General features: G+C 40.9%; 1 long non-coding RNA gene across 1 annotated transcript; it reads left to right on the plus strand.

Moving 5' to 3' along the window:
• Positions 1-24,897: 24,897 nt before the first annotated feature.
• LOC142180256 (uncharacterized) lies at positions 24,898-25,576 on the plus strand. The gene is made up of 2 exons (XR_012708517.1): positions 24,898-25,031; positions 25,433-25,576. It is a non-coding gene; the product is annotated as an uncharacterized LOC142180256 (long non-coding RNA).
• Positions 25,577-26,752: the final 1,176 nt, after the last annotated feature.

Here is a 26,752-nt window from a genome sequence, read left to right on the forward strand (position 1 = left end):
CAAGTTTGCATAACCATATAGAGATGAGTGCAGTGTGGAAGGGCCCGCCCTTATGTGTCCAAGTTCATAGGAAACTCATGGGTCCCAAGGCAAGGCTCACATAAGAGGGGCAAACATAAGTCTAAGAGTATAGTGGAAGTGCAGAAGTAGAGATTTGTTTAAAACTGGGTTGAGAATAGCAAAGGGGTAAGGGTAGTTTGGAAAACAATAGTAGTATATCTAAAATTACACAGCATCAGTAATTGCTCAAAGGGGGGAGGGGTTTGGGAATACATTGTAGGTAGCATATGACCCTAGGAGGTGTCAAATCTGGACATGCACAGCAATAAGTGATGCTAGCATGCCCATAAACCATCCAGAGAACACAAAATATAGAGAGGATACGAAGCATATGATCCAAGGAGGGTCAAGTTTGGATCATGCACAGCAATGTCTAATGCTGACATACCATCAAACCAACCAAGGAATACAAACACATAGGGGATATAGGGGTTTGGGATTCATAAGTCATCATAGGTGACTGACAGAGTTCAAACATTAAAAAAATGTTAATTCAAAAGAGAAAGGGGCAGATCACAGCATGCTTAATAATTCAACTCAATTAAACACAAGCAGGAAACAGGCAAGATTGCAAAAAATGGTAAAGAAACTTATTGTTGTTAAGGCTGAAGATTAATTAGAACATACCAGTAAAGAAGCAAATGCAGAAAGAAAGTAAGCAAATTTCCCACATCCTAGCCTTGGCTTTCAGCCGGCTAAGTAAGGCAGAAACACAAGTAGTAACAGAGAAAAGAGAGAGAGTTTTGAGTGAAGTGTTTGTTCTGAACTCAAGTGTTCGTTTTTTTTTTAAAGAAAAGGGGTGCAGGGTATTTATAGTTTTTGAAAACGAGTGAAGGAAAAGTAATAAGATACACATATGGAAACAATCATAGGTCAGAATCAATTACACAAGTGATTCCCTTTAATTAAGGAATCACTGTTTAACAGTAGTGACAGATTCAAAATAAGGGGAGAAAATCAGTTTGTAAGCAGACTGATTGTTACCATGAAAGGAGTAGTAAAACCATTTAGTAAGCAATCAAGTCTCAGTACAGAGATATGCTTATTTTGGGAAAGAAATCAGCAAGGTAAATATTACAGTTGAAAAGAATCAATCAGCTTTAAACAGGCGAGTGAAATTAGGGTTAATAAAGGAAAAGCTTTAGAAATCAATCATAAGATGAAGATCAATCAAGGAAGAAATTTCGGCATATAAATAGGGTGAACAAGACATGAAACATGCGAGGCCAAACCTATTGGCAAAAGAAACAGCATACAATAGCAACAGGAATAAGCATATGTTTCAGTAGATAGTCAGGGCTCACACATATAGCCAAAGCAAAGAAGAGAGTCAAAAGCGAGTAAATGTCTCATAGTAACAAGTGAGGAAACCTCTTAAAAAAAGTTAGGGTTTCAACAATAATTGAGTTTAAAGTATAGTAAAACTCAAAATCAAATAACCTCATAAAGAAAAGAGCCAGAAACAAAGAACTTTAATTGCATCACCTGCATGCTCAAACAAACAGTTCCAGGCTAAGAAGACCCAGGGTTTTTAGCAATAATTGAGTTTAAAAGATGGTAAACAGACAAGTCAAGCAAGAGTTTAAACAAACAAGCACACATCTAACAAACATCTTCAGGACTCGATTGAGACCCAAAAGAAATTAGGGTTTTCAACATGCTAACTCAGATAGAAGAACAATATGAGCAAAACATAGCAGAATCACAAATATGTTAAAATCAGAGAAGAGATTTTGAAATAACTTAAAAGAAAAACCCTAATCAGAAAAGATGAAGAGTCGTTTTGAAAGCAAAGTTAAAGAAACTTCGAGAAAATGTTTAAAATTTCAAGGTAATCACAGATCTAAAGCAGATCGGAAAGAAAGTTAAAAGATCTTAAAGATTAGGGTTTTGAAAAACCTAGAAAATGTGAGAAAATGCCCTAAAAGTTATCGATCTAACCAGGAGAGTCAAGGTTCTGACTCGAATGGCCATGTTTGGTCAGAGAAAAGGTCAAGGATGACCGGAGAAGAGCCATGAACTGAAATCAAACAAGGACTGGACCAGGCTCCTTCAAGGTCTGGCCATGAAACCACAAGAACAAACACATAGAAGCCATAGAAGGCTGGTACATGTTTCAAATGACTATGGAAGGCCATGGATTAGGCAGATATCAGGGTGGGGTAGGAGGGCGGCAGCTAGGGTTCATGAGAGCTTCACATAGAGTTGAGAGAGAAAGGGATTCAAGGGCGGCAGTAGGTGAGAAATGAATTAGGTTTAGGGGTTGGTTTGGGTTAAAAATGGTAAGGGGTAATGGGAGTTGTTGATCTAAACGATCAACTGCTGGGATTAAAGTGGTTAGGTGGGAAACCCGAGTTAGGCCATTTAAATGGGTAAAGGGTTGGTTTAATTTGAAATTGGGTCGGGTAAATTGGGTTCAAATTAGGCTGAAATTGAAATGAAATCTGGCTAGATTTTAAATAACCATTTTTCCCCATTTATTTATAAAAATAGCAAATTAAATTCTGGAATTAAATTGAAAGTACTAGAATGTTTTATAACATATAATTATCAATTTAAAAATATTGGAATTAATTTTTATAAATGTAAACGCAATTAAATCTTAAAAGAGGCTAATATTGTAATTATATGCAATTTGGCTTTAAAAATACTAAATAAATTTGTAAAAATATGCAAAAACATCATATTGGCTATATTTTAACATAAATGTGAAATTCCAATAAATTAATTACCAAAAATAAAATTTTGGAAATAATTATTGGGTTTTTATGGATAAAATAGGGAAATAAATTGATTTAAAAAACTTTAAAAAATTAAGGAAAAAATAGTAAAACATTTGGACATATTTATATATGCATACATATGCTATTTTGGAGGTATTTGCATATTGAAAAATATATAGGAAAAAATTGGGTATCAACAACCGGGACAGTTAGTGTTAAAGAAAAATTTTCCGCATCAGGATGAAGCCAAGGGAAAATTCTCTCCCAACTGGGAGGGTCCATACATGGTCCAACAGGTTCTGACAGGTGGAGCCCTCATACTTGCAAAAATGGACGGAGAAGTCTGGCCAAAGCCGATCAATTCAGATGCAGTCAAGCGGTACTATGTGTAATCTTTACGCTTTCCTTATATGATGTAATTTGAACTACGCCTGACCTGATTCCCGTTTAAGAGGGGATACGTAGGCAGCCCTATGGGTTCGGTCACAATTCAATAAATTTTTCATTTCCCCCGCAATTAAAAACTGGGGCAGAATTTTGAGGAGGACCCTCAAAATTCCGAAGTAATTTCAGCCGATCGTCGCAAGCAACAACAAGAAGCATCAACCCATTAAACTAGGGTAGAATTTTGAGGGGGGCCCTCAAAATTTCGTAGCAAGAGAGGTAGCAATGTCCCGAACCACGTCACAGTCGTCGGTCTATCTAAAAAATTATTATATCATATTTTTACAAAATCATGCATATTAATGAAATTGCTTTGTTTAGCAACGCTACCCCAATAATACATACAGTATCACCAGATTAGATCCGAGCAAGTCAAGCAAAAGCCAGTGGGGATGCAAACTAACCGCCCTTTACAAAACTAACGATTTTTCTTTGGATGCAGGCACTTGGATTACGAAATCATCAAACATACTATACACTCACGAGACAAACATTGTTCGGGAATACAACTCTCGGAACCGTTGCACTTACCAACATTTGCTATCCACACACACCAATGACATTCCATGTGTCACAATGTTCCCAGCAGTCACAATATCGCAATCTGCTATCACCTAAGAGAGATCTATTACCATTTGCCATTTTATTTCTTGCATAAGGCTACCATTCTGCCTCCCGAGACTAAACACTGTCTCCATCTGCATTTTTTGCATTGCATAAGGCTACCATTCTGCCTTCTGAGACTAAACGTTGTCTCCATCTGCATTTCTGCATTGCATAAGGCTACCATTCTGCCTTCCGAGACTAAACGTTGTCTCCATCTGCATTTCTGCACTGCATAAGGCTACCATTCTGCCTTCCGAGACTAAACGTTGTCTCCATCTGCATTTCTGCACTGCATAAGGCTACCATTCTACCTTCCGAGACTAAACGATGTCTCCATCTGCATTTTTGCATTGCATAAGGCTACCATTCTGCCTTCCGACGTTAAGCTCTACCTCCAACTGCATCTGCATGGCTGAAAGATCACCACATACTGCATTGCATGGCTGAAAGATTGCCACATACTGCATCTGCATGGCTGAAAGATCGCCTCATACTGCATTTCATGGGCTGAAAGATCGCAACATACTGCATCTCATGGGTTGAAAGATCGCCAAATTTTCCAAAGGCATCATCGTTCAGAGGCACCATTTTCATAGCCCGAGAACACCATGTCATGGCCCGAGGATCCCTTTTTAATCTTTTTCATATCATTATTCAAAGGCATCATGGTTTGGAGGCACTATCCTCATAACCCGAGAGCATCATTTAATGACCTGCGAATCCTTGTTGCACGCTTCATAGCCCAGGACATCATGGTCTAAAGGACGTCATCCTAACCATCCAAAGACAACATTTATGGTCCGACGGGAACTTGCATCATGTTTAAATTCATGCACAGTATACACTTGTATTGTTTCTAATTACAAGTACACCGGCAAGCAACGGCCATCCCGGCAGGAGCAAGCCCGCTCCAGTTCCCGCAGCCATATCAAACCTTAACCATTCTTGCAAGTCGCCCACTCACCCCATCTTGGGCTTTGCGTACGTTCTTGAAGAGTCTCCATCGGCATACTCCGTCGACGGATCCTGAACTACATATGGCCTGATTCATGTAAAACCAGGGATATGTAGGCAGCTCAGAAGCCAAGGCGCGGCCTAACTTCTTCGAACCATTTCGTTCGGTCAAAATTGGTCATCATATTTTTACCCGACAACTCTTTCATCCTTCCCGGGTAAAGAGGGGCAGCTATTGACACCCAATTTTTCCCTATATATTTTTCAATATACAAATATCTTCAAAATAGCATATGTATACATATATAAGTATTTTCAAATGTTTTAGTATTTTTTTTCTTAATTTTTTAAAGATTTTTTAATCAATTTATTTCCCTATTTTATCCATAAAAACCCAATAATTATTTCCAAAATTTTATTTTTGGTAATTCATTTATTGGACATTCATAGTTATGTTAAAATATAGCCAAGATAATTTTTTCATATTTTTATAAATTTATTTAGTATTTTTAAAGCCAAATTGCATTTAATTACAATATTAGCCTCTTTTAAGATTTAATTGCATTTACATTTATAAAAAATTAAGTCCAGTATTTTTAAATTGATAATTATATGTTATAAAACATTCTAGTACTTTCAATTTAATTCCAGAATTTAATTTGCTATTTTTACAAAATAAACGGGGAAAATGGTTATTTAAAATCTAGCCAGATTCATTTCAATTTCAGCCTAATTTGAACCACAATTTGAACCCAATTTACCCCGACCCAATTTCAAATTAAACTGACCCTTTACCCGTTTAAATGATCCAACTCGGGTTTCCCACCTAACCACTTTAATCCCAACCGTCGATCATTTAGATCAACGGCTCCCATTACCCCTTACTATTTTTAACCCAAACCAACCCCTAAACCTAATTCATTTCTCACCTACCACTGCCCTTGAATCCCTTTCTCTCTCAACTTTCTCTAAAACTCTCATGAACCCTAGCCACCGCCTTCTCACCCCACCCTGATATCTGCCTAATCCATGGCCTTCCATTGTTATTTGAGACTTGTACCAGCCTTCCATGGCTTCTATGTGTTTGTTCTTGTGGTTTCACGGCCAGACCTTGAAGGAGCCTGGTCCAGTCCTTATTCTATTTCAGTTCATGGCTCTTCTCCGGTCATCCTTGACCTTTTCTTCGGCCAACCATGGTCGTTCGAGTCAGAACGTTGACTCTCCCGGTTAGATCGATAACTTTCAGGGCCTTTCTCACCTTTTCTGGGGTTTTCAAAAACCTAATCTTTAAGATTTTTTAACTTTTTGCTTTAGATCTGTGATTACCTTGAACTTTTAAACATTTTCTCAAAGTTTCTTTAACTTTGCTTTCAAAACGACTCTTCATCTTTTCTGATTAGGATTTTTCTTTTAAGTTACTTCAAAATCTCTTCTCTAATTTTAACATATTTGTGATTCTGCTATGTTTTGCTCGTGTTGTTCTTCTATCTGAGTTAGCATGTTGAAAACCCTAATTTCTTTTGGGTCTCAATCGAGTCTTGAAGATGCTTGTTAAATGTGTGCTTGTTTGTTTAAACTCTTGCTTGACTTGTCTGTTTACCATCTTTTAAACTCGATTATTGCTGAAAACCTGGGTCTTCTTGGCCAGGAATTGTTTGTTTGAGCGTGCACGTGATGCGATTAAAGTTCTTTGTTTCTGGCTCTTTTCTTTATGAGGTTATTTGTTTCTGAGTTTTACTATCCTTTAAACTCAATTGTTGTTGAAACCCTAACTTTTTCAAGAGGTTTCCTCACTTGTTACTGTGAGACCTTTACTCGCTTTTGACTCTCTTCTTTGCTTTGGTTATATGTGTGAGCCTTGACTATCTACTGAACTGTATGCTTATTCCTGCTGCAATTGCATGTTGTTTTTTTTGCCAATAGGTTTGGCCTCGCATGTCTCATGTCTTGTTCACCCTATTTATATGCTGGAGTTTCTTCCTTGATTGATCTTCATCTTATGATTGATTTCTAAAGTTTTTCCTTTATGAACCCTAATTTCACTCGCTTGTTCAAAGCTGATTGATTCTTTTCCTTTATTGTAATATTTACCTTGCTGATTTCTTTCCCAAAATAACCATATCTCTGTACTGAGACTTGATTGCTTACTTAATGGTTTTACTATTCCATTTATGGCAACAATCAGTCTGCTTACAAACTGATTTTCTTCCCTTATTTTGAATCTGTCACTACCGTAAAATAGTGATTCCTTAATTAAAGGGAATCACTTGTGTAATTGATTCTGACTTATGATTGTTTCCATGTTTGTATCTTATTACTTTTCCTTCACTCATTTTCAAAACACACACTTCACTCAAAACTCTCTCATTTTTCTCTGTTACTACTTGTGTTTTTGCCTTACCTAGCCGGCTGAAAGCCAAGGTAGGCTGTGGGAAATTTGCTTACTTTCTTTCTGCATTTGCTTCTTTACTGGTATGTTCTAATTAATCTTCAGCTTCAACAACAATATGTTTCTTTACTATTTCTTGCACTCTTGCATGTTTCATGCTTGTGTTAAATCGAGTTCCATTATTAAGCATGTTGTGATCTGCCTCTTCCTTTTCTGAATTAACGTTTTTCAAATGTTTGAACTCTGTCAGTCACCTATGATGATTTATGAATCCCAAACCTCCATATCCCCTATGTGTTTGTATTCCTTGGTTAGTTTGAGGGCATGTCAGCATTAGACATTATTGTGCATGACCCAAACATGATCTTCCCTGGATCATATGTTTCGTATCCTCTCTATGTGTTGTGTCCGCTGGCTAGTTTACGGGTATGCCAGCATCACTTATTGCTGCGCATGTCCGGGTCGTGACATCCTAGGGTCATATGCTACCTGCAATGTATTCCCAAACCCTTGCCCCTTTGAGCAATTACTGATGCTGTATAATTTTAGCTGTAAAACAATTGTTTTCCAAACTATCCTAACCCCCTTGCTATTTTCAACCCAGTTTTTAAACAAATCTCTACTTCTGCACTTCCACTATACTCTTAGACTTATGTTCTGCCCTCTTATGTGAGCCTTGCCTTAGGACCCATGAGTTCCTTCTGAACTTGGACACATAAGGGCTGGCCCTTCCACAGTGCACCCATCTCTATCTGATTATGCAAACTTGGGTGTGAGCACTACCCGGGGTCCCCTTGAGACCCTTAGGGAGCTTTGACACACTCAAGTCTAAGAAAGGCTTTGAAACAATGGCATTTGAGGTAGTTTATTCTATAACTCAGAGAGGAAGTCAAGAATCAGGATTCCTCTGGTTGTAACTTCTTCTTTACACTTTTTCTGACACAATTCATTATTTGGTCTGTAATAAGTTGTAATAAACATTGGGGTTGGCTAGTGAAAAGGGATGGGTAATTATGCATTTTTAGCTGTAGAAGGGTAGAAGACATGCCTATAGGACTTGTTTAAATTTCTGCATGTTTATTACCACTCTTAGATGTCATGCCTATAGGACTTGTTTTCTGCATGTTTAACTCTGCATTTAGAGAACCTATCTATCAGATTTGTTAAATTCTACACGTCTAATTCAGCATTTAGATAACATGCCCATAGGACTTGTTTCAAAATTCTACATGTTATGACCACGCTTAGACACCATGTTCTTAGGATCTAAACGGCTAAAATCAGACATTATGTCCATAAGGTTAAGAATCAGTCCCTTTTTTGTAGAAATCATGCCTATAGGAAGTAAATCCTACTTGTTTCATTTTTTCGATCAAGCTAGATATCATGTCTATAGGAATTAAAATGAGCAATACTATATATCCTGCCTATAGGATCTGAAACCAATTTAAAATCAGTTTGACCCTGAATCTGTTTTAAACACTCTTTATTTTAACACGGTTAGAAAGCATGCCTATAGGATCCAAATCGTTCATTTAAAACTGTTATTGCTTTGCCACGTTCTGGATCAATAGTAGATACCATGTTCATAGGATCTCACCCAAACCCTTAGGCAAGCCTTAGGTGATAACAAATCAAATTAGAACCCGCTTTTGTTAGACAGTTACTGCTACAACCAGCAGACAGGGCTGACACGGACTTCTTATCTGAGTTATGTAATAAACTAGTCTGCCTCAACGATTGAAATTCTCCTTGCCTTAGTATTTTAAATTCAGACCTTAAATGTGTTTAAGTCATGCTATTTATGTGCTTGCTTTGAGGAGGCATACATGAGCCTTTTTGTTGTTTACATATTTCCCCTAATATGCAGTCCTATGTGTTTTTGTATGTCGCCTTAGCTTTTTCACCTTTTAAAACCCAAAAGTCACCCTAATATCCCTCCCCTTTAGGAATAGTAGTCCTAAGTTCCTCCGAGACTGATAGGAATGGGACGGGTAATAGCATGCAATAGTGGTCGAGACCAATCCACGCTTTAATACCTTAATGGGGTGGGGAGGGTAGATATGGACATGATGACAGATGCGCTAATACCACGTGTATCCCCTCTTTTGAGGAGTGTCATACCGGGTATCGCATTGATGTGATCCATATTATATTTAAACCTAGGACCTCCTTTTTTTATATATCCTCAAGTATATGTAGAACTGTAACTCCTTTTCAAAATTCATCTTTTTCTTTCAAACTCTTATGTATTTAAATTTAAATCCCTTATTATTTGAGCCTATACTTGTCTATTTGCTAAATTGCACAAATTCACAAGAAACTGTCTGGTCGGGAATCACACTAGTGGATCCTAAGGGGTGTCTAACACCTTTCCCTTAGGATAATTTCAAACCCTTACCCTATCTCTGGTTATCAAACGAACTTAGAAGTGAACCCTTATAGGTGTCCTAATGCACCTTCAATCATTAGGTGGCAACTCTTCAAATGCAAAACCCAGTTCCCAAAAGGAATGAGTTGTCCTAAAATGTCATAAACCCGATCTCCCAATGCATAAGAGGGGAAAAAGGGGGCGCGACACCAGGTATTGTTTCACTCTTCCACAGAGATTCCTCTGTATTATTTGATCCCGGTTCTACCTTTTCTTATTTGTCATCATACATTGCTCGTTATTTGGGTACGCCCCGTGAGTTTCTTACTTTACTTGTTCATGTATCTACCCCGGTAGGCGATACTTTTGTTGTAAACCGTGTGTACCGGTCGTGTGTGGTGACTATTGGGGGTCTAGAGACCCCTCTGGATCTTTTATTATTGTGTTTGGTGGATTTCGATGTCATTTTGGGCATGGATTGGATATCTCCGTGTCGTGCTATTCTGGACTGTCATGCTAAGATAGTCACATTGGCTATACTGGGTGTACCACGGATTGAGTGGCGAGGTGTGAATGATTATGTTCCCAGTAGAGTGATCTCATTCTTAAAAGCCCAACATATGGTTGGGAAGGGTTGTCTTTTGTATCTAGACTTTATGTGGGAGGTCAGTGCTGAGACTCCCAGTATTGATTATGTTCTAGTTGTGAGGGATTTTCCCGATGAATTTCCTGCAGACCTGTCGGGCATGCCACCAGACAGGGATATTGATTTTGGTATTGACCTGGTGCCGGGCACTCAGCCCATTTCTATTCCGTCGTATCCTATGGCACCAGTCGAGTTGAAGGAATTAAAGGAGCAGCTTTAGGAACTCCTTGATAAAGGGTTCATTCGGCCTAGTGTGTCACCTTGGGGTGAGCTGGTTCTATTTGTGAAGAAAAAGGATGGCACTATGAGAATGTACATTAATTATAGACAATTGAACAAGGTAACAATTAAGAACAAGTATCCTTTGCCTCGCATTGATGATTTATTCGACCAGCTTCAGGGAGCAAGAGTATTCTCCAAGATTGATCTCCGTTCAGGTTATCACCAGTTGAAGATCAAGGACTCGAATATTCTTAAAACAGCTTTTAGGACCCGATATGGTCATTATGAGTTCTTGGTGATGTCTTTTGGGTTCACCAATGCCCCAGCAATGTTTATGCATTTGATGAACAGTGTGTTCCAGCCTTATCTTGACTCGTTTGTCATAGTCTTCATTGATGACATTCTGGTGTATTCGCGTAGTCAGGAGGAGCACGCGGAGCATTTGAGAGATGTGTTGCAGAGATTGAGAGAGGAGAAGCTTTATGCAAAATTCTCCAAGTGTGAGTTTTGGCTCAGTTCAGTGGCTTTCTTAGGGCACGTGGTGTCCAGCGAGGGTATTCAGGTTGATCCGAAGAAGATAGAGGCAGTTCAAAGTTGGCCCAGACCGTCCTCAGCCATAGAGATTCGCAGCTTTCTTGGTTTGGCGGGTTATTATTGTCGTTTTGTTCAGGGATTCTCATCTATCGCATTGCCCTTGACCAAGTTGAACCAGAAGGGTGCTTTATTTGTATGGTCGGACGAGTGTGATGAGAGCTTTCAAAAGCTCAAGACAGCTTTGACCATAGCTTCAGTGTTAGTTTTGCCATCAGCTTCAGGTTCATATACCGTGTATTGTGATGCTTCGAGAGTTGGTATTGGTTGTGTATTGATGCAGGAGGGTAGAGTTATTGCTTATGCTTCTCGTCAGTTGAAGCCCTATGAGAAGAACTACCCCGTTCATGATTTACAGTTGGCTGCAATAGTTCATGCGTTGAATATTTGGAGACATTACTTGTATGGTGTGTCTTATGAGGTGTTTACTGATCATTGTAGCCTCCATCACTTGTTCAAACAGAAGGATCTTAATTTGAGGCAGCGGAGATAGTTGGAGTTGCTTAAGGACTATGATATCACTATATTATACCATCCGGGAAAGGCCAATGTGGTGGCCAATGCTTTGAGCTGAAAGGCAGTGAGTATGGGGAGTTTGGCACATATTCCAGTTGGGGAGAGACCTCTTGCAGTTGATGTTCAGGCCTTGGCCAATTGGTTCGTGAGGTTAGATATTTCGGAGCCCAGTCGGGTATTGGCTTGTGTGGTTTCTCGGTCTTCCTTATATTATCGCATCAGAGAGCTCCAATATGATTATCCGCATTTGCTTGTCCTTAAGGATAGAGTTCAGCATGATGATTCCAGAGATGTGACCATTGGTGATGATGAGGTGTTGAGGATGCAGGGCCGGATTTGTGTGCCCAATGTGGATGGGCTTCGGGAATTGATTCTAGAGGAGTCCCATAGCTCGCGGTACTCCATTCATTCGGGTGCCGCAAAGATGTATCAAGATTTGAGGCGGCACTATTGGTGGAAGAGAATGAAGAAAGACATTGTGAGATTTGTAGCTCGGTGTCTCAATTGTCACCAATTGAAATATGAGCATCAGAGACTGGGTGGCTTGCTTCAGCAGATAGATATTCCAGAGTGGAAGTGGGGGGGATCACTATGGACTTTGTAGTTGGACTTCCACGGACCTTAAAAGGAAGTTTGATGCTATTTGGGTGATTGTGGATTGGCTGACCAAGTCCGCGTACTTCATTCCTATGTGTACTACCTATTCTTCAGAGCGGTTGGCAGAGATCTATATCCGAGAGATTGTTCGTTTGCATGGCGTCCCAGTTTCCATCATTTCAGATAGGGACACTCAGTTTATATCGCAGTTTTGGAGGTCTGTGCAGCGAGAGTTGGGTACTCAGGTTGAGTTGAGCACAGCTTTTCACCCTTAGATGGACGGGCAGTCCAAATGCACTATTCAGATATTGGAGGACATGTTGCGTGCTTGTGTCATTGATTTCGGAGGGTCATGGGATCAGTTTCTACTACTTACAGAGTTTTCTTAAAACAACAGCTACCAGTCGAGTATTCAAATGGCTCCATATGAGGCTTTATATGGGAGGCGGTGTAGATCTCCAGTTAGTTGGTTCGAGACCGGTGAGGCTAGACTATTGGGGAAAGACTTGGTGCATGATGCCTTAGAAATGGTGAAGGTGATTCAGGAGAGGCTTCGTACCGCGTAGTCGAGGAAAAAGAGTTATGCTTATAGGAAGGTTCGAGATGTGTCCTACATGGTTGGTGAAAAGGTTCTATTGAAGGTTTCGCCCATGAAGGGTGTTATGAGATTTGGGAAGAAAGGGAAATTGAGTCCTCGGTTCATTGGGCCTTTTGAGGTGCTTCGGAGGATTGGGGAGGTGGCTTATGAGCTTGCCTTGCCACCCAGCTTGTCGAGTGTGCATCCGGTATTTCATGTTTCTATGCTCTGGAAGTATATTGGGGATCCGTCTCATGTTTTCGATTTCAGCACAGTTCAGTTGGATGATGATTTGACTTATAATGTGGAGCCACTAGCTATTTTGGGTCGTCAGGTTCGAAAGTTAAGGTCAAAGTATATTGCTTCAGTGAAAGTACAGTGGAGAAGTCGGCCCGTGGAGGAGGCTACCAAGGATACCGAGCGAGAGATGCAGAGCAGATATCCTCACTTGTTTGAGGCTTCAGGTATGTTTCTTGACTCGTTCGAGGACGAACCTTTGTTTAAGTTGGGGAGGATGTGACGACCCGGCCAGTCGTCTCATGAGTTTCCGCTCCGTTTTCCCTATTTCTGCTTCTTTATACTTTGTTTATCTGTGTTATGTGGTATCGGGTTGGTCAGATCGAATCCGGAATGATTTTGGTAAGGTTTGAGATACTTAGTCTCTTTTGAGAAATCTTAAGATAGAAATGTTAACCAGATGTTGACTTAGGAGTTAGAGGGCTCGAATGTGAGTTTCGATGGTTTGGATAGCTTCGGGAGGTGATTTGGGACTTAGGAGTGTGATCAGAATGAGCTTTTGAGGTTCGGAGTAGATTTAGGCTTGAATTGGCAAAGTTGATATAATGGCGATTTTCGGTTGCTAGGAGAGATTTTGATATATGGGTCGGAATGGAATTTTGATAGTTTCAGTAGTTCTGTTGTTTCATTTGGGATGTTTGTGCCAAATTTCAGGTCATTCGGGCGTGGTTTGGTTGGGTTTTTGATCAAAAGCGGAATTCGGAAGATTTTAGAAAGTTTGGCTTGAATCCGATGTGTTTAGGTTGATTTGATGTTGTTTGAGGTGTTTTGAAGATTGGAACAAGTTTGAATGAGGTTTTGGGGTATGTTGGTGCCTTTGGTTGAGGTCCCGGGGCCCTCGGGTGAGTTTCGAATGGCCAATCGGACCATTTCATGCCTTGGAGAGTTGCAGATTTTGGAGTTCAGCGGTTGCAGAGTTTTTACTCTTCGCGATCGCGTAGAGGGTCTCGCGACCGCATAGAGCTATTGTGGGGGCAGTCCAGTTTGCTCAGTGCGTTCGCGAAGCTGGGGATGTTATCGCATAAGGTGAAAGCATTGTTGATCACGAACGCATGGAGTGTGTCGCGTTAGCGTAGAGTTAAGTGGACCGGGGGTCTTGGCTTGAAGTTGTTTATTGCAAACGCGGTAGCCAGTCCGCAATCGCGTAGTGTTAGATGCCTGAGCATCATTCACATGGGATTTTACGCATTCGCATAGGGTTAATTTTGGGAGCTGAGAATTTGTGCTTCGCGATCGCGAAAGATGTCCCGCGATCGCGATAAAGGAATTTAGGCCTGGGCAGAAGGTTTAAAAGGTCGTCTTGTCCGCGAATGTGGGGTTTATTTCTTCCATTGTTGGTCGTTTTTGGAGCTTTTTGAAGGGGATTGAAGAGGGATTCAAGGGGAATCACTTGGAGGTAAGATTTTTGGACTTAAAACTCGATTCTAATGTGAATTCCAGCTAAATAATCATGGAAATTAAGCCAAAAATTGAAGAACTAGGGCTTGGAAACTTAGACATTTGATTGAGGATTTGAAGGACAATTTGAGGTCGGATTTCAGAACTTTTGATATGTATGAACTCGTGAGGAGATAAGGAATCTATTGATGTAAAAATTATCGAATTCCGAGATGTGGGCCTAGGGGTCGGGTTTTGGTAATTTCGGGATTTGTGTTGTATTTTGATTATTTTCACTTGGGCTTTGTTCCCTTAGCATATTTTGACGTCCTCGTTCTGATTTTTGATAGATTCGACGCGAGTGGAGGCCGATTCGAGGGGCAAAGGCATCACTTCCTAGAGATTTGACCGGTTCGAGGTGAGTAATAATTGTAAATGATGTTCTGAAGGTATGAAACCCCGGACTTGCACATCGTTGTGCTATATTGAGGTGACGCACACGCTTGATGACGAGTGTGGGGTCATGTTAGGGATTGTGACTTAGTCCGTCTCGAATGACTATTTTACCGCGTATTTGACTGAAATCTATTTGCTATCATCACGATTTGGGTTGAATGCTATATTTGGGATTTGTGCTAACTATTTGAATCCTTTGGGGATTTTTACTGGTATTTCCTCACTGTTTTGACTTTATACTTGAACTCAGTCATGTTATATTTCGCTTTTTTCGTACTCAGCCATGTTTACTCTATTTTAACACTTACATGATCTTTTAAATGATAATTTGGGCTGAGAATCATGTTTTACTATTGCCCGAGTGGCTTGTGAGGATTTTGACTGAGTAAGGCCGAGGGCCTATGTTGTGAGGAAACATTTGATACTGATTTTGAGGCCGAGGGCCTAAGATATGTACACTACGGGGTGGCTTGATTGATATGAGGCCGAGGGCCTAGTGATAATTCCACGAGGTGGCTTGATATTGCGCTTGGGCCGTAAGGGGCCCCTCTAGGAGTCTGTACACCCCCAGTGAGTGCAAATACCCATTGTGATCTGAGATTGAGCCCGAGGGGCTGGTACTGTTCTGAGATTTAGCCCGAGGGGATGGTATTGTTCAGAGATATTGCCCGAAGGGCGGATTTGTTGATACTGTGCCCGAGGGGCGAACCTTTATGCATTTATCGTTTTCTTAATTTCCTGTCAATTACCATGCTTAATTGTTTAAAAAGGATTTTCATGAAGTAAATTTTGAGTTAAAGGATTTTACCTATCTTTCACTAGTTTACTGTTTTAAATGGTTTTACTGCTTCATTATAGCATGCTTTGTGCCTTACGTGATTTCCTGCTTTCAGTCTTTATTTATTATTATTAATCACTGAGTTGGAGTACTCACTTTACTCCCTGCACCCTGTGAGCAGATTCAGGCGTATCTGGTCCTACTCCCGAGTGCTGATCATTTCCGGCTTAGGCGGATCTAAGGAGTTTCTAGGTAGCTGTTGGCATTCGCAACCCCGAGATCTTCCCTATCTTACTTCTTCATGTTCTTGGTTTTCTGTATTAAACTCTGTAGTTTGATTTGGAGTATTCCGGATTGTTTAGATGATCATGACTAGTGACACCCCGGTATCGGGCTGTGTTGGGTTATTTTTCGCGAATTATGCTATTATCTGTTAACTTTGGATTATCTTACCATGTTTTAGATTTATTTCGTATGGTTTAACTGTTAATAATTGGATATGGGAAGTGTCGGTTGGCCTTGTCTTCACGAGAGGTGCCATCTCGACCGAGTCCGGGTTTAGGGTCGTGACAAGTTGGTAATAGAGCCTAGGTTACATAGGTCTCACGAGTCATGAGCAGGTTTAGTAAAGTCATATGGATCGGTATGGAGACGTCTGTATTTATCCTCGAAATGCTATAGAACCTTTAGGAAAACTTCCACATTCTTCAATTATTATCGTGCATCATTGATTTAGCTTGAAATGTAACTCTTGAAATTCCTTCCACGTGTTTGTATACACACATGAGCGCTCGGTATCAGCTGTGCATTGCCGACTTATGGTTCTACGAATGAGATTCGAGATATGTATTCGGTGTTTCGATAATGGGCCAGTCTGGAAGACTTGAGGTCGGGTTTCGACCATAGCTTAGGCTCGGTAGCTTCAGTGGTGTGAACTTTTACATTTGGACTTATGTGTCTGGTAGGGTCCTTATGAGTTGAAATTGGTGGCTCGACGAGCGGTGGGATGAATAAATGATGATTATGATGAGACTCGGGAATGTGTTCCGAAGGTTTGAGAGTGAAGAGAAGAATTTTTCAAGAGGCGTAGGCATGTTGGTGCAACACCCCTTACCTGACAGCAGTTCTCCGTTCTCTTTCTGGAGAAGTATGTGTCGCAGTCCCGCAGAGAGGAGCTGTGTAGAGAGTTTGAGTGGTTGCATCAGGGAGAGATGATTGTGACGTAGTACGAGATGAGGTTCTCTGAGTTAGCTCATCATCCTATTTGGATGGTTCCGACAGATAGAGAGACGATTAGGAGGTTTGTTGATAGCCTCACTTATCAGCTTCATATTCTCATGACCAAGGAGAGGGTGATTGGTGCTACCTTTGAGGAGGTTGTAGACATTGCTTGGGAGATTGAGTCTGTTCATCGCTAAGACCGCGAGGAGAGGTTGGCCAAGAGGCCTCGAGGATCTGGTAGTTACAGTGGTACTCCTTTGAGAGGTCAGTTTCAACACGACAGAGGCCGTCAATTCAGGCATGCTCAGCCAGCTCGCCTAGGTTATCGTGGGGCGTTATCGGGTCATGGTTCTCATCAGGGCTAGTCATCACTTAGTGCCCTTCCATCTCAGAGTTCGTCCCGTGCTCCATCAGTTCATGGCTCTTCTATGCCGAGTGCATCTGCTACTCACTCCGGTGCGAGGGGTTCCCTTCAATCCTCTTCTCCAGCACTTGGAAGTTAATTATGAGTGTGGTGAGATGGGTCATATGTGGAGGTAGTGCCCTCATCGTCTTGCGAGATCATCTTAGTAGAGGGGTCAGTCATCGGCTTCAGCGCTAGTTACTTCACCACCACCCGCCCAGCCAGCTAGGGGTCGCCCTAGAGGGGGAGGTCGATCAGGTGAGGGTCAGTCCCGTTTCTATGCACTTCTAGGCAGACTCGATGCTATTGCTTTAGATGCGATTATTATAGGTATTTTTCAGTCTGCCACAGAGATGCCTCTATATTATTTGATCTCGATTCCACATTTTCTTATGTGTCATCATACTTTGCTCATTATATGGGTACACCCCATGAGTTTCTTGCTTCACCTATTCATGTATCTACCCCGATGGGCGATACTGTTGTTGTAGACCCTGTGTACCGATCGTGTGAGGTGACTATTGGGAGTCTGAAGACCCGTGTGGATCTTTTATTATTGTGTATGATGGATTTCAATGTCATTTTGGGCATGGATTGGCTATCTCCGTGTCGTGCTATTCTGGACTGTCATGCTAAGACAGTCACATTGGCTATACCGGGTGTGCCACAGATTGAGTGGTAAGGTGTGACTGATTATGTTCCCAATAGAGTGATCTCATTCTTGAAAGACCAACGTATGGTTGGGAAGGGTTGTCTTTTGTATCTAGCCTTTGTGAGGGAGGTCGATGTTGAGACTCCCAGTATTGATTCTATTCTAGTTGTGAGGGATTTTCCCGATGTGTTTCCTGCAGACCTGTTGGGCATGCCACCAGACAGGGATATTGATTTTGGTATTTACCTGGTGTAGGGCACTCAACCCATTTCTATTTTGTCGTATCGTATGGCACCAGCGGAGTTGAAGGAATTAAAGGAGCAGCTTTAGGAACTCCTTGATAAAGGGTTCATTCAGCCTAGTGTGTCACCTTGGGGTACGCCGGTTCTATTTGTGAAGAAAAAGGATGGCACTATAAGGATGTGCATTGATTATAGACAATTGAACAAGGTAACAATTAAGAACAAGTATCATTTGCCTCGCATTGATGATTTATTCCACCAGCTTCAGGGAGCGAGACTGTTCTCCAAGATTGATCTCCGTTCAAGTTATCACCAGTTGAAGATCAGGGACTCGGATATTCTTAAGACAGCTTTTAGGACCCGATATGGTCATTATGAGTTCTTGGTGATGTCTTTTGGGTTGACCAATGCCCCAGTAGCGTTCATGCATTTGATGAACAGTGTGTTCTGACCTTATCTTGACTCGTTTGTCATAGTCTTCATTGATGACATTCTAGTGTATTCGCGTAGTCAGGAGGAGCACGTAGAATATTTGAGAGATGTGTTGCAGAGATTGAGAGAGGAGAAGCTTTATCCAAAATTCTCCAAGTGTGAGTTTTGGCTCAGTTTAGTGGCTTTCTTAGGGCGCGTGGTGTCCAGCGAGGGTATTCAGGTTGATCCGAAGAAGATAGAGGAGGTTCAGAGTTGGCCCAGACCGTCCTCAGCCACAGAGATTCGCAGCTTTCTTGGTTTGGCGGGTTATTATTGCCGTTTTGTTCAGGGATTCTCATTTATCGCATCGCCCTTGACCAAGTTGACCCAGAAGGGTGCTTCATTTGTATGGTCGGACGAGTGTGATGAGAGCTTTCAAAAGCTCAAGACAACTTTGACCACAACCTCAGTGTTAGTTTTGTCATCAGCTTCAGGTTCATATACTGTGTATTGTGATGCTTCGAGAGTTGGTATTGGTTGTGTGTTGATGTAAGAGGGTAGAGTTATTTTTTATGCTTCTCGTCAGTTGAAGCCCCGTGAGAAGAACTACCCCATTCATGATTTAGAGTTGGCTGCCATAGTTCACGCGTTGAAGATTTGGAGACATTACTTGTATGGTGTGTCTTGTGAGGTGTTTACTGATCATCGTAGCCTCTAGCACTTGTTCAAACAGAAGGATCTTAATTTGAGGCAGTGAAGATGGTTGGAGTTGCTTAAGGACTATGATGTCACTATATTGTACCATCCGAGAAAGGCCAATGTGGTGGCCGATGCTTTGAGCCGAAAGGCAGTGAGTATGGGAAGTTTGGCATATATGCCAGTTAGGGAGAGACCTCTTGCAGTTGATGTTCAGGCCTTGGCCAATCGATTTGTGAGGTTAGATATTTCGGAGCCCAGTCGGGTATTGGCTTGTGTGGTTTCTCGGTCTTTCTTATATGATCGCATCAGAGAGCTCCAGTATGATTATTCGCATTTGCTTATCCTTAAGGACAGAGTTCAGCACCAGGATTCCAGAGATGTGTCCATTGGTGATGATGGGGTGTTGAGGATATAGGGCCGGATTTGTGTGCCCAATATGGATGGGCTTCAGGAGTTGATTCTGGAGGAGGCCCATAGCTCGTGGTATTCCATTCATCCGGGTGCCGCGAAGATGTATCAGGATTTGAGGCAACACTATTGGTGGAAGAGAATGAAGAAAGATATTGTGGGATTTGTAGCTCGGTGTCTCAATTGTCAGCAGGTGAAATATGAGCATCAGAGACCGGGTGGCTTGCTTCAGCGGATAGATATTCCAGGGTGGAAGTGGGAGAGGATCACTATGGACTTTGTAGTTGGACTTCCACGGACCTTGAGGAATTTCGATGCTATTTGGGTGATTGTGGATTGGCTGACCAAGTCCGTGCACTTCATTCCTGTATGTACTACCTATTCTTCAGAGCGGTTGGCAGAAATCTATATCCTGGAGATTATTCATTTGCATGGCATCCCAGTTTCCATCATTTTAGATAGGGGCACTCAGTTTACATCGTAGTTATGGAGGTTTGTGCAGCGAAAGTTGGGTACTCAGGTTGAGTTTAGTATAGCTTTTCACCCTCAGACAGACGGGCAGTCCGAGTGCACTATTTAGATATTGGAGGACATGTTGCGTGCTTGTGTCATTGATTTCGGAGGGTCATGGGATCAGTTTCTACCACTTGCAGAGTTTACTTATAACAACAGCTACCAGTCGAGTATTCAGATGGCTCTATATGAGGCTTTGTACGGGAGGCGGTGTAGATCTCCAATTGGTTGGTTCGAGCCCGGTGAGGCTAGACTATTGGGGACAAACTTGGTGCAGGATGCCTTAGAAAAGGTGAAGGTGATTCAAGAGAGGCTTCATACCGCGCAGTTGAGGCAAAAACGTTATGCTGATAAGAAGGTTCGAGATGTGTCATACATGAGAAGGTTCTGTTGAAGGTTTCACCCATGAAGGGTGTTATGAGATTTGGGAAGAAAGGTAAATTGAGTCCACGGTTCATTAGGCCTTTTGAGGTGCTTTGGAGGATTGGGGAAGTGGATTATGAGCTTGCCTTGCCACCCAGCTTGTCGAGTATGCATCCGGTATTTCATGTTTCTATGCTCCGAAAGTATATTGGGGATCCGTCTCATGTTTTGGATTTCAGCACAGTTCAGTTGGATGATGATTTGACTTACGATGTGGAGCCAGTAGCTATTTTGGGTCGTCAGGTTCGAAATTTAAGGCCAAAGGATATAGCTTCAGTGAAAGTACAGTGGAGAGGTCGGCCGTGGAGGAGGCTACCTGGGAGACCGAGCGGGAGATGCAGAGCAGATATCCTCACCTGTTTGAGGCTTCAGGTATGTTTCTTGACTCGTTCGAGGACGAACGTTTGTTTAAGTTGGGGAAGATGTGATGACCCGGCCAGTTGTCTCATGAGTTACCACTCTGTTTTCCCCATTTTTGCTTCTTTATTCTTTGTTTATCTGTGTTATGTGGTATCGGGTTGGTCAGATTGAATCCGGAATGATTTTGGTAAGGTTTGAGACACTTAGTCTCTTTTGAGAAAGCTTAAGTTAGAAAAGTCAACCGGATATTGACATAGGTGTTAGAGGGCTCGGATGTGAGTTCTAATGGTTCATATAGCTTCGGGAGGTGATTTGGGACTTAGGAGCGTGATCGGAATGAGTTTTGGAGGTTCGGAGTAGATTTAGGCTTGAATTGGCAAAGTTGATATTTTGGTGATTTTCTGTTGGTAGGTAAAATTTTGATATAAGGGTCAGAATGGAATTCCGAGAGTTACAATAGTTCCTTTGTGTCATTTGGGATGTGTGTGCAAAATTTCAGGTAATTCGGACGTGGTTTGGTTGGGGTTTTGATCAAAAGCGTAATTCGGAAGATTTTAGAAAGTTTGGCTTGAATCCAATGTGTTTAGGTTAATTTGATGTTGTTTGAGATGTTTTGAAGATTGGAACAAGTTTGAATGAGGTTTTGAGGTATGTTGGTACCTTTGGTATAGGTCCCGGGGGCCTTGGGTGAGTTTCGGATGGTCAATCAGACCATTTCATGCCTTGGAGAGTTGCAGATTTTGGAGTTCAGCTGTTGCAGAGTTTTTACTCTTCGCGATCGCGTAGGGGGTCTCGTGATCACGTAGAGCTGTTGTGGGGGCAGTCCAATTTGCTTAGTGCATTCGCGAAGCTAGGGATGCGATCGCATAAGGTGAAGGCATTGGTGATCGCGAACGCGTGGAGTGGGTCGCGTTCTCATAGAGTTAAGTGGACCAGGGGTCTTGGCTTGAAGTTGTTCATTGCGAACACGGTAGCCAGTCCATGATCGCATTTTATTAGATGCCTGAGCATCACGTTCACATGGGATTTTATGCGTTCGCATAGGGTTAATTTTGGGAGCTAAGAATTTTGTGCTTCGCGATTGCGAAGGATATCCCCCGATCGCGATAAAGGAATTTAGGCCTGGGCAGAAGGTTTAAAAGGTCGTCTTGTCCGTGAATGTGGGGTTTATTTCTTCCATTGTTGGTTGTTTTTGGAGCTTTTTGAAGGGGATTGAAGAGGGATTCAAGGGGAATCACTTGGAGGTAAGATTCTTGAACTTAAAACTCGATTCTAATGTGAATTTCACCTAAATAATCATGGAAATTAAGCCAAAAATTGAAGAACTAGGGCTTGAAAACTTAGACCTTTGATTGAGGATTTGAAGGACCATTTGAGGTCGGATTTCAGAACTTTTGATATGTATGAACTCGTGAGGAGATAAGGAATCTATTGATGTAAAAATTATCAAATTCTGAGACATGGGCCCAGGGGTCGGGTTTTGATAATTTCGGGATTTGTGTTGTATTTTGATTATTTTCGCTTGGGCTTCTTTCCCTTAGCATATTTTGACGTCCTCATTCTGATTTTGGATAGATTCGACGCAAGTGGAGGCCGATTCAAGGGGCAAAGGCGTTCGAGCTAGAGATTTGACCGGTACGAGGTGAGTAATGATTGTAAATGATGTTCTGAGGGTATGAAACCCCGGACTTGCACATTGTTGTGCTATATTGAGGTGACTCACACGCTTGATGACGAGCATGGGGTCGTGCACTATTGGGGATTGTGACTTAGTCCATCCCGAATGACTATTTACTGCGTATTTGACTGAAATATATTTGCTATCATCATGATTTGGGCTGAATGCCATATCTGGGCCTTGTGCCAACTATTTGAACCCTTCGGGAATTTTTACTGGTATTTCCTCACTGTTTTAACTTTATACTTGAACTCAGTCATGTTATATTTCACTATTTCATACTCAGCCATGTTTTCTCTGTTTTAACACTTACATGATCTTTTAAATGATATTTTGGGCAGAGAATCATGTTTTACTATTGCCCGAGTGGCTTGTGAGGATTTTGACTGAGTAAGGTCGGGGGCCTATGTTGTGAGAAAACATTTGATACTGATTATGAGGCCGAGGGCCTGAGATATATACGTCACAATGTGGCTTGATTGATATGAGGCCGAGGGCCTAGTGATGATGTCATGAGGTGGCTTGATATTGCGCTTGGGCCGTAAGGGGCCCCTCCAAGAGTCTGTACACCGCGCGGGTACCCATTGTGATCTGAGATTGAGCCCGAGGGGCTGGTACTGTTCTGAGATTGAGCCCGGGGGAGGATTTGTTGATACTGTGCCCAAGGGGCAACCCTTTATGCGTTTATCTTTTTCTTAATTTCCTGTCAACTACCATGCTTAATTGTTGAAAAAGCTTTTCATGAAGTAAATTTTGAGTTAAAGGATTTTACCTATCTTTCACTGGTTTACTGTTTTAAATGGTTTTACTGCTTCAGTATAGCATGTTTTGTGCCTTACGCGATTTCCTACTTTCAGTCTTTATTTATGATTATTACTTACTGAGTTGGAGTATTCACTTTACTTTCTGCACCTTGTCTGCAGATTCAGGCGTATCTAGTCCCGCTCCCGAGTGCTGATCATTTCCGACTCAGACGGATCCGAGGAGTCTCTAAGTAGTTGTTGGCGTTCGCAGCCCGGAGCTCTTCCCTATCTAACTTCTTCATGTTCTTGGTTTTCTGTATTAAACTCTGTAGTTTGATTTGGAGTATTTTAGATTGTTTAGATGCTCATGACTAGTGACACCCCGGTATCGGGCTGTGTTGGGTTATTTTTCGCGAATTATGCTATTGTCTGTTAACTTTGGATTATCTTACCATGCTTTAGATTTATTTCTTATGGTTTAACTGTTAATAATTGGATATGGGAAGTGTCGGCTGGCATTGTCTTCACGAGAGGCGCCATCACGACCGGGTCCGGGTTTAGGATGTGACAAGATAGACTCACATATCATTTCCAGCATGTTGATACAAGGCAACACCAATAATCTCAAATTCAAGAGTCTTATTGAAGATATTGGACAGACATTAACGCAAGCAGATATTAATATTGTTCACATCAAGTATCCGACGTGTAAAAGAATCTTTTCAACTAGATAAATGGCAACTACCTAGCTTTAAAACTAGGTATGACAAAGCTAATTTTTTTTGTAAGTTGATTCATTTAGGTTGTTGAACGAGAGTGGGATGTATATAGTTGTAACCCCTCATGTTTTTTTAAGGAGATTGACTTCGGTTAGTCTTGTGATAAGGATGGAGGTTAGGTCCATGTCCCCCTCCTATGTACTTTTTTGTTGGAATGGATATGGTAGGGATCTTGCCAAATCTCCTGACATATCAGGAGGTGAACGCCTAGGTGATTGGCTTAATTTAAAAAAAAAAAAAAAAGGAAGAAAGTTCCCATCTTTATTTTTATAAGGGATAATACATAAGTTGCTCTCTTAACTTGTGCCGAAAAATAAGTTTCCATCCCAATCTTTACGGGTATTGTTTTTTTATCCTATACTTGTTCATACTAAATTAAATTCCTCGTTAAATGATGATGTGGTACAGCAAGTGAAGTTACTCGGTTCAAACAGCGTAAAATGCCAAAAAAGCCTTAAAAGTAGTTTAATTGTCCAACTTGAGACTTTCTTAGCTCCATCCTTTCTTTTTTTAGCAACTTTTTAGTACTCTTCTTTTACTTTGCTTTTTCTCCAAATTTCTCCTGCCACTCTCTCTATCAGTTCTTCTTTCACCAAGTGACCCTCTTTATTGTCTTTTCCTTAAAATTAAAAGCTAATCAACTGTATAGAAAATATTTTCTTAATGTACTGAATATTAACCAGAATGGGAAGAAAAAAAGGAATAAAAATGAGTATTATTTTGTTCAAACTCATATCAACATTAATTATGCCCAGATCTAAGAAGCGGCTGCCTCCAGTGATCAAATCCTGGCCAATTCTCGGTGGGTTGCTTCGCTTCCTCAAAGGCCCAGTGGTTATGCTGCGGGAGGAGTACAAGCTTGGTAGTGTGTTCACTCTGAATCTGCTGAACAAGGGTATGCTCAATAATGTTTTCAAGAATTATTAGAAGCTGTGTAAAGGAGCTGTGGGGCCTGCTATGGTGTCTAATAATTTAAGTAACTATACTTCAACTCAAACTCAAATAACAACACTATTTGATCGTTTTATAGGTTTTTTTCCTTCGCTTGCCGGAAAAAATGGAGATGGCAGCAACTGCGACTATGTGTCCTGGGCTGGGGGAGGGGGGAGAGAAAAATTTTTGTAAAAAAAAAAAAAAAAAAAAGCAAATAAGAGGGGAAGACATTAAAAAGGAAAAATAACTATAAAAAAAAAAAAAGCATTTGACTCTTGACATAGCTCTGATGTAGCTGCTGACGTGGCAGAGCGTGTAAAACATTCTCTCCACAAGACTGATTTTTTTTTTTTTTTTTTTAAGGAGGAATTAAATTCAGTATGAACAAGTATAGGATGGGAAAAGACGCTCGTAAAGGTTGAGATGAAAACTTACTTTTCGGCACAAGTTAAGAAAGCAACTTATGTATTATCCCTTTTTATAATAATGACTCTGTCCTTGCAACTGTGCATGCCTTCGTCTGTTGTTCACAGTAAAATTCCCTATCCTCTACTATTTCCTCATCATAAATCATTGTCATATAAACATCCTCATGTAATATTTAGGTGTGTGTCTCCTCTAGTTATAAGTGTTATTTCTTTATCTTACGAGCCTACGACCAATTCATCACAACCAAATTTTGGATTCCTCCAACCGCTCTCTAGTACTTCAAACCTACCATCCCAAGACCCAAATAAGGAGGGTTTCTCATTGGCTTGCAATTGCATTGATTTGAACTAAACCGGCTGAAAGCAAGAGCTACTGCCAGTATTAAAAATATTCTCAATTCTGTGCGAGAAATTATTCATTCGCCATTTTGGTCCGATAAATGTCTTTTTCTTTCATCTTCCGTTATAAATGCTTCACTTATGCCATCTAATAAATTTAGGGTACCAACTGAAAACTCATCAATATAAGATATATGTAATTTCGTTAATTATAATCGCATTTCTCCCCTATATATTGCATTTGTTCGTATTATTATGTCTTCTGTTTTTATTTCTAAAGTAGTTCAGGATGCATTCATCCACCAGGCAGGAGAAAAGACAATAACAAACGAGATGAGGCTCTTCACTCCACTGGAACTTATATCACTATCTCTTGTCAACTGCTTTAATTTGTTTCCATCGAGTTAACACAATTATTTAATAATGGTCTAGTTGATAAATTGGAAGCTGGTCGTTTGGCTAATTACCAGGATTAAAGTAACGTTTTGGATTACATTTATCTCGTATTTGGTTATTGGTATTAAGCTAAAATCAGTATCAATTTTATACCAAAATCTTAGTATTATTTATCCATATAGGATGTAGGATTATGATCCCGGATATCCTTGTTGTGAGCCAAACAATTTTAGGATCTTTTGTTTAGGTTATGGTCTTACCTTTCAATAGTGATGAACATACAGGCAGTTTGCCTCTTTTTATTACTAGGAAATATGAGTTCAATATCCCCCACCCTCTCCCCCCCCCCTCAAAAAAAAAAGACTTCTGAGTTAGTTCGTTTTAAAAATTCACTTATTGAGTAGTAGTCCTGTAAATTTTCCACTATGCAATTGATGTGTAACAGTCAAGTTCCCTTGCATAAGAAAACTGTACACATTGAAACAACACTTACTGGCAGAAGAAGATGAAGAAGAAAAGA

The sequence above is a fragment of the Nicotiana tabacum genome, chromosome 1, assembly GCF_000715075.1.
Source record: "Nicotiana tabacum cultivar K326 chromosome 1, ASM71507v2, whole genome shotgun sequence".
NCBI lineage: Eukaryota > Viridiplantae > Streptophyta > Magnoliopsida > Solanales > Solanaceae > Nicotiana > Nicotiana tabacum.